Source organism: Cervus elaphus, chromosome 14 (genome assembly GCF_910594005.1).
Source record: "Cervus elaphus chromosome 14, mCerEla1.1, whole genome shotgun sequence".
Lineage (NCBI taxonomy): Eukaryota > Metazoa > Chordata > Mammalia > Artiodactyla > Cervidae > Cervus > Cervus elaphus.
In genome coordinates this window covers 12,083,629-12,092,691 of record NC_057828.1, presented here as the reverse complement: position 1 = coordinate 12,092,691, position 9,063 = coordinate 12,083,629, and positions in this window count along the sequence as shown.

Here is a 9,063-nt window from a genome sequence, read left to right as displayed (position 1 = left end):
TGGAAGTGAGAGTGTAGTCACTCAGTCATTTCTGACTCTGTGAGGTCCCATGGAGTCCTCTGTCCAGGGAACTCCCCAGACAAGAATACTGGAATGCATTGCAGTTCCCTTATCCAGGGGATCTTCCCAACCCAGGGATGGAATCGGGGTCTCCCCCAAGGGGCAGACTCTTTATTGTCTGAGCCACCAGGGAACATACTGGATGCTTGATATTCTAGAAGTATAAATGCACGCATGCTAAGTCACTTCAGTCACGTTCAACTCTTTGCGACCCCCATGGACCATAGCCTGCCAGGCTCCTCCGTCCATGGAATCCTCCACGCAAGAATACTGGAGTGGGTTGCCATGCCCTCCTCCATGGGATCTTCCCCACCCTGGGATTGAACTCGGGTCTCTCATGTCTCCTGCACTGGCAGGCAAGTTCCTTACCACAAGTGCCACCTGGAAAGCCCCTGTAGAAGCGTAGACAAAGCATTTAATTAAGGAAGTAATAAAAAGAAGAGGGAGTTGTATGTCTGAAGAGCACTTAGTAACACTTAGCTCAATACCATAATATTATAGGTTATAGAAGAAAATGTAAAGAATTTATATTTGGCCACTCTCTGGTTGGCAGTGTAACTGAGTCACACTGACAATAGACCCACTGCTGTCCTCTAAAAGTAAATCAGAATATCTGACAATTGCTTGGACTAGTGTCTTTATACAGCACAGAAACCTTTTTAGGGATGAAATTTTTTAGGGTTTTTACCTATGTTCATGGCTCAAACTGAATTTCACTTATGTTTAGTTATTTCACCAAATTTGTCCAATCCAGTGAAATCTTCAAAATAAACAAAGTTTATCTAAAATTTAATTTCCTTCTATAATTTTCATGAGACAAATCCCTGAACATAAAATAGCTTTGTTTTGTCCATAATGTGTGTGTGTGTATTCTAAATTGATGAATACAGGTAGTATATAGAGGTAAAATGAACCATAAAACATGATGGAGGATTTTTGAAAGTTATCTTATTTTCAGTAAGTACCTAATGCTGAAAAATGAGACAAAAATATATTTTAAAACTCAAGAAAATAATAAGGTTAAAAATGTAGCACGAACATCCAATCTTTGGAAAGGAACTATGCATTGATATTTTTATACTGCATCTAACTTGGTCCTCAATGACATCTTTTGTCTTCTTTTCTGTCCTGAAATGAGCAGTTAGAGCCTAATAACTACTTCAACTGTGATTTGTAAAGGGTTTTACCTAAGTTTAGTTAAGGTTTATAAAAAATCTCATACTGAGAATACAGATACACATACACTTTTTTTTTTATAAAACACATACTCAATTTTTCTGCTTTGATGTATGGTGAATATTTTATAAATTAAAGAGGAGAAATAAATTATTTCTTACTCTAAAGTTCAAAATATACTTCGTCAATTACCACAAGAACAAACGCTACATTAAAAATGCAAATTTACACAACTTAAATGACATAGAAATTTATATTAAATCAGTGGAATATGAAACTTCCATATACCTTTTTCTGAAATACCTAGTTAGCAGAAACATGACTTTGCCAACAAAGGCCCGTCTGGTCAAGGCTATGGTTTTTCCAGTAGTCATGTATGGATGTGAGTTGGACTGTAAAGAAATATGAGCACCGAAGAATTGATGCTTTTGAACTGTGGTGTTGGAGAAGACTCTTGAGAGTCCCTTGGACTGCAAGGAGATCCAACCAGTTCATCCTAAAGGAGATCAGTCCTGAGTGTCCATTGGAAGGACTGACGTTGAAGCTGAAACTCCAATACTTTGGCCACCTAATGTGAAGCGCTGACTCATTTGAAAAGACCCTGATGCTGGGAAAGATGGAAGGCAGGAAGAGAAGGGGATGACAGAGGATGAGATAGCTGGATGGCATCACCAACTCAATGGACATGAGTTTGGGTAAACTCCAGGAGTTGGTGATGGTCAGGAAGGCCTGGAGTGCTGCAGTGCATGGGGTCGCAAAGAGTCAGAAACAATTGAGTGACTGAACTGAACTGAAGTGAACTGAGTTATAATAAAACATTATCTCTTATCATGATTATTACCTCCTACCTATATGTCAACTTTGTTTATATATTCTGACCAAAATAGCACACTACATGGCAGGTTTGTGTTCCTTCTGCTATATATTTGTATCACATGTTTGCATGTAAAAGATTTCTCTTAATTATGAAAAAAAGTTAATTTTGCATGATTAATACAAAAATGTTGACTGAAATACCTTTGTTTTTGCTTGGAACTCATCAATGAAAAGACAGGCATGGTACCTCTGTAGCTCATACTCTATTCTTTGCTTCTGAATGGAAAAGACACACTTTCCCCTAGTCCCTCTTTATAACAGTAAAAGAGAGCAGACCCACTTTTATTCCATAGGTCTTCTCCTCTTCTTAAATTTTGGAAGAGCTTTTAACAGCTAAATATTTGATTAGCTAGTGTAGTTTGCCTGTCATGGTTGAATGTGTCTGTCATCATTTTTCAAACTGTTAAAGTATATGGTTTACCTATATAGTTACACAACAGCAATCCCTATTTTACATTGGAAAGTGTCATTTTGAAAACTCTAAGTTCCTGTAGCATAAAGAAGATACTCAATAGCTCTGTGTTTTTATTTCATTCTTTATTTGTCTTCTTCATTTTTTCATTCTTCTGGTGCCATACCTTGTCTTAGTTCTGACTGTCCTAATAAAATATTGCAGGCTACACAGCTTAAATAATTTTTAAATATTTAAAAAATAAAATAATTTTCTCATGTTTCTGCAGCCTGAAAGTCCCAAAATCAGAGTGGCAACATGGTGCTTAGAGTTTAGAAATTCTCTGGCTTGCAGAAGGCACCCTTTTTGCTATGTCTCATTTGGTCTTTCTTTAATGTGTGCATGTGAAAAGTGAGAAAAATAATTCTTTGGTCTCTTTCACACGGGCACTAATTCTATATTATTAGAACCCTATCTACCCATATGACCTCTTTTAACTATTTCCTTAAAGGGACCATCTTCAAATACAGCCACATTATTTAGGGCTTCACTATTGGAAATTTGAGTAACTGAAACATTCAGTGAGATTGAGAACAGTGATAAAGACTGGCTTGGTGATAGTGGAAATCATTCAGAGCAGGACAGACAGACATGAGTATACTAAAAGACAGGTGAAAATGAAGGCATTTTAAAAAAGACTCAATAAGGATACTGAGACAGAGCATCCAGAGATATAACAGAGGAACTGTGGATATGTTCATTTTGGTTGACAAGGAAAAATAATATTTCAGTAAGGCAGGCCTGACTCGGATGCTGCCATAGGTCGCATGAAAAGAGAACTGAAACATGTCTTCTGGGTTCAGCACCATGGCCAGTGGAGGCCATAGAGGGATTAAAGAGGCATTTTTTTGAAGAAAATTTGATTGGTTTTCACTGTACAAAGTTGCTATTTGTTTTGTGATGTTAAATTCATTACAACTATGATACTTCACACCATGAAATTCATGCTTAATAGATTAAAATTAATGAAATCAATATTCTTTGATAAATAGCATGGAAATTTGTCCAGTAGAGGTGCTTCCCTTGAATGATAAGGAACCCCTGTATATTGCATGCTAATTAGCACAATCAGCTCACAGTGGATAAAAAATGGATGCTTGTTTCTTTGAAGAAAAAATTACAACATATTCACTGGAGCTAATTTTAGAGTCTCAGTTCAGTTCAGTTCAGTCGCTCAGTCGTGTCCAACTCTTTGCGACCCCATGAAGCGCAGCACGCCAGGCCTCCCTGTCCATCACAAACTCCCAGAGTTTACTCAAACTCATGCCCATTGAGTCGGTGATGCCATCCAGCCATCTCATCCTCTGTCGTCCCCTTCTCCTCCTGCCCCCAATCCCTCTAAGCATCAGGGTCTTTTCCAATGAGTCAACTCTTCATATCAGGTGGCCAAAGTATTGGAGTTTCAGCTTCAGCATCAGTCCTTACAATGAACACCCAGGACTGATCTCCTTCAGGATGGACTGGTTGGATCTCCTTGCAGTCCAAGGGACTCTCCAGAGTCTTCCCCAACACCACAGTTCAAAAGCATCAATTTTTCGGTGCTCAACTTTCTTCACAGTTGAGCCACCACTGGAAAAACCATAACCTTGACCAGACAGACCTTTGTTGGCAAAGTAATATCTCTGCTTTTTAATATGCTATCTAGGTTGGTCATAACTTTCCTTCCAAGGAGTAAGCATCTTTTAATTTTAGAGTCTAGGGTTCACTAAAAACTACTGTTATCAAGCAAATGAGAAGACATGACAGACTGAGAAAAATATTTGTGAAAGACGCACCTGATAGGAGACTGTCATCTGAACTATAAAAATAACTCTTAAAAGTTAACAGCCTAGCTTAAAAAAGAACCAAAGATCTTCACAGTCATCTAACCAAAAAAAAAAAAAAAAAACAGATATATGAATGACAAATTAGAGTATAAAAATGATGCTCCCATCATATGTCATCAGGGGAATTCAGATTAAAACAATGAAATGCCACTACACACTTACTAGAAAAATTCAAATCCAGAACACTCACATCATCAAATTTTGGCAAAGATGGGGCAGCGACTAAACCTATCATTCATTGCTGGTGGAAATGCAAAAAGGTTCAGCCATTTTGGAAGAAAATTTGTTGGTTTCTTGAAAAAATAAACATGTCTTTACCATATGACCCAGTAACCATGCTTCTTAAATCATTTACCCAAAGAACTTGTAAATTTGTGTACACACATAAATCTGCACACAGATGTTTATAACAACTTTACTTGTAATTGTCAAAATTTAGAATCAGTTAATATGTCCTTCTGTAGGTGAACAGAAAAACTGTGGAGCATCTACATAGTGGAATATCATTTGTTACTAAAAAGAAATAATGCATCAAGCCATGAAAATGTTGAGGAAACATATAAGCAGGTTAAAAAGTAAAAAAAAAAGCTAATATGAAGACTACATACTTCCACTATGTACACTTCCAGTATAATTCCAGTATGTAACACCTTAGGCTAAACTATGCAGGCAGTGTAGTTTCAGTGGTTTCCATTTTGGTAGGGGAAACGAAGAATGAACAGACAGAGCAGATGAAGGTGAAAACTAAGATTGTGGCAACTGGTCCCATCACTTCATGTAAATCAGTTCAGTTCAGTCACTCAGTCATGTCCAATTGTTTGCAAACTCATGTCTGCCGCACACCAGGCTCCTCTGTCCATCACCAACTCCCAGAGCTTGCACAAACTCATGCCCATAGAGACAGTGATGTCACCCAACCATCTCATTCTCTGTCATCCACTTCTCCTTCTGCCTTCAAACTTGCCCAGCATCAGGGCTTTTTCCAATGAGTCAGTTCACTGCATCAGGTGGCCAAAGTATTGGAGCGTCAGGTCTAGTATCAGTCCCTCCTATGAATATTCAGGACTGATTTCCTTTAGGATTGACTGGTTGGATCTTCTTGCTGTCCAAGGGGCTGGCAAGAGTCTTCTCCAAGACCAGAGTTAAAAAGCATCAGTTCTTCAGTGCTCAACTTTCTTTATGGTCCAACTCTCACACCCAAACATGACTACTGGAAAAATCATAGCTTTGACTATATGGACATTTATCAGCAAATAATGTCTTTGCTTTTTAATATGCTGTCTAGGTTGGTCATAGCTTTTCTTCTAAGGAACAAGCGTCTTTTAATTTCATGGCTGCAGTCACCATCTACAGTGATTTTGGAGCCCAAGAAAATAAAGTCTGTTACAGTTTCCATTGTTTCCCCATCTATTTGCCATGAAGGGATGGGACTGGATGCCATGATCTTAGTTTTATGAATGCTGAGTTTTAAGCCAGCTTTTTTACTCTCCTCTTTCACTTTCATCAAGAGGCTCTTTAGTTCCTCTTTGTTTTCTGCCATAAGGGTGGTGTCATCTGCACATCTGAGGTTATTGATATGTCTCAGCAATCTTGATTCCAGTTTGTGCTTCTTCCAGCCCAGCATGTGTTTGTAGTGATGTTTCCTAAGTCCCACTTGACTTTGGACTCCAGGATATCTGGCTCCAGGTGAGTGATCACACCATCGTAGGTATTGGGTCATTAAGTTCTTTTTTGTATAGATTTTCTGTGTATACTTGCCATCTCGTCTCAATATTTTATGCTTCTCTTAGGTCCATACTGCTTCTGTCTTTTATTGTGTCCATTTCTGCATGAAATATTCCCTTGGTATCTCTAATTTTCTTAAAGAGATCTCTAGTCTTTCCCACTTCATTGTTTTCCTCTATTTCTTTACACTGACCACACAGGAAGTCATTCTTATCTCTCCTTGCTATTCTTTGGAACCCTGCATTCATATGGATATATCTTTCCTTTTCTGCTATGCTTTTTACTTCTGTTCTTTTCTCAGCTATTTTCAAAGCCTCCTCAGACAACCATTTTGCTTTCTTGCATTTCTTTCTCTTGGGGATGGTTTTGATTTTTGCCTCCAGTACAATATCACGAACCTCCGTCTATAGTTCTTCAGACACTCTGTCTATCAGATCTGATACCTTGAATCTGTCACTTCTTGTGTAATCATAAGGGATTTGGTTTAGGTCATACCTGACTGGTCTAATGGTTTAACCTATTTTCTTCAATTTAAGTCTGAATTTTGCAATAAGGAGTTCATGATCTGAGCCAGTGTCAGCTCCCAGTTTTGATTTTTCTGGCTGTATAGAGCCTCTCCAGTCTCAGCTGCAAAGAATATAATCAATGTGATTTTGGTATTGACAATCTGGTGATATTCATGTGTAGAGCCATCTCTTGTCTTACTGGAAAAGGGTGTTTGCTGTGACCAGTGCACTCTCAGCAAAACTCTGTTAGCCTTTGCCCTGCTTCATTTTTTACTCCAGGCCAAATTTGCCTGTTAGGGTATCTCTTGACTACCTACTTTTGCATCCCAGTCCCCTATGATGAAAAGGACATCTTTTATTGGTGTTAAATCTAGAAGACCCTGTAGGTGTTCATAGAACCGTTCAACTTCAGCTTCTTTGGCATTAGTGGTTGGGGCACAGACTTGGATTACTGTGATAATGAATTGTTTGCCTTGGAAACAAATAGAGATCATTCTCTCACTTTTGAGTTTGCACCCAAGTACTGCATTTTGTACTCTTTTGTTGCCTATGAGGTCTAGTCCATTTTTTCTAAGGGATTCTTGCCCATTATAGTAGATGTGATTGTCATCTGAATTAAATTTTTCTCTCCAGTCCATTTTAGTTCACTGATTCCTAAAATGTCGATGTTCCCTCTTGCCATCTCCTATTTGACCGCTTCCAATTTACCTTGATTCATGGACCTAACATTCCAGGTTCCTATGCAATATTTTTTTTTTTTTTTTTTTTTTTGCAGCAGAGGACTTTCCTTCTATCACCACAACTGGGTGTTATTTTGCTTTGGCTAAACCTCTTCATTTATTCCTGAGCTATTTCTCTGCTCTTCTCCACTAGCATATTGGGCAGCCACCGATCTGGGGAGTTCATCTTTTAGTGTCATATCTTTTTGCATTTTCATACTGTTCGTGGAAAACAGATTGGAAAAAAGAGGAAACAGTGACAGATTTTATCTTCTTGGTCTCCAGAATCATTGTTTATTGTGACTGCAGTGATGAAATTAAAAGACACTTGCTCCATGAAAAGAATACTATGACAAATCTAGACAGCATATAAAAAGCATAGACATCACTTTGCCAACAAAAGTCCATATAGTCAAAGCTATGATTTTTCTAGTAGTTATGTATGAATGTGACAGTTGGACCATAAAGAAGGCTGAGCTTCAAGGAATTGATGGTTTTGGATTGTGTGCTGGAGAAGATTCTTGGGCAGCACATAGATCAAACAAGTCAATCTTAAAGGAAATTATTCCTGAATATTTATTGGAAGGACTGATGCTACAACTCTAATACTTTGGCCCTGTGATGCAAAGAGCCATCTCACTGGAAAAGACCCTGAAACCAGGAATGATTGAAGGCAAAAGGAGAAGGAAAGAGCAGAAGATGCGATAGTTAGTGTCATCAACACAACGGACATGAATTTAAGCTAACTCTGGGAGACATAGTAGACAGAAATGCCTGTTGTTCTAAAGTCCATTAAAAGCTTCTGCACAACAAAGGAAACTATAAGCAAGGTGAAAAGACAGCCTTCAGAATGGGAGAAAATAATAGCAAACGAAGCAACTGACAAATAATTAATCTCAAAAATATACAAGCAACTCCTGCAGCTCAATTCCAGAAAATAAACAACCCAATCAAAAAATGAGTCGAAGAACTAAAGAGACATTTCTCCAAAGAAGACATAAAGATGGCTAGGAAACACATGAAAAGATGCTCAACATCACTCATTATCAGAGAAATGAAAATCAAAACCACAATGATGTACCATTTCACGCCAGTCAGAATGGCTGTTATACAAAAGTTAACAAGCAATAAATGCTGGAGAGGGTGTGGAGAAAAGGGAACCCTCTTACACTGTTGGTGGGAATGCAAACTAGTACAGCCACAATGGAGAACAATGTGGAGATTCCTTAAAAACTGGAAACAGAACTGCATATGACCCAGCAATCTCACTGCTAGGCACACACACAGAGAAAACCAGAATTGAAAGAGACACGTGTACCCCAATGTTCACTGCAGCACTGTTTATAATAGCCAGGAAATGGAAGCAACCTAGATGTCCATCAGCAGATGAATAGATAAGAAAGCTGTGGTATATATACACTATGGAATATTACTCGGCCATTAAAAAGAATGCATTTGAATCAGTTCTAATGAGGTGGATGAAACTGGAGCCTATTATACAGAGTGAAGTAAGCCAGAAAGAAAAACGCCAATACAGTATACTAATGCATATATATGGAATTTAGAAAGATGGTAACAATAATCCTGTATGTGAGACAGCAAAAGAGACACAGATGTATAGAACAGTCATTTGGACTCTGCGGGAGAGGGTGAGGGCTGGATGATATGGGACAATGGCATTGAAACATGTAAATTATCATATGTGACACTAATTGCCAGTCCAG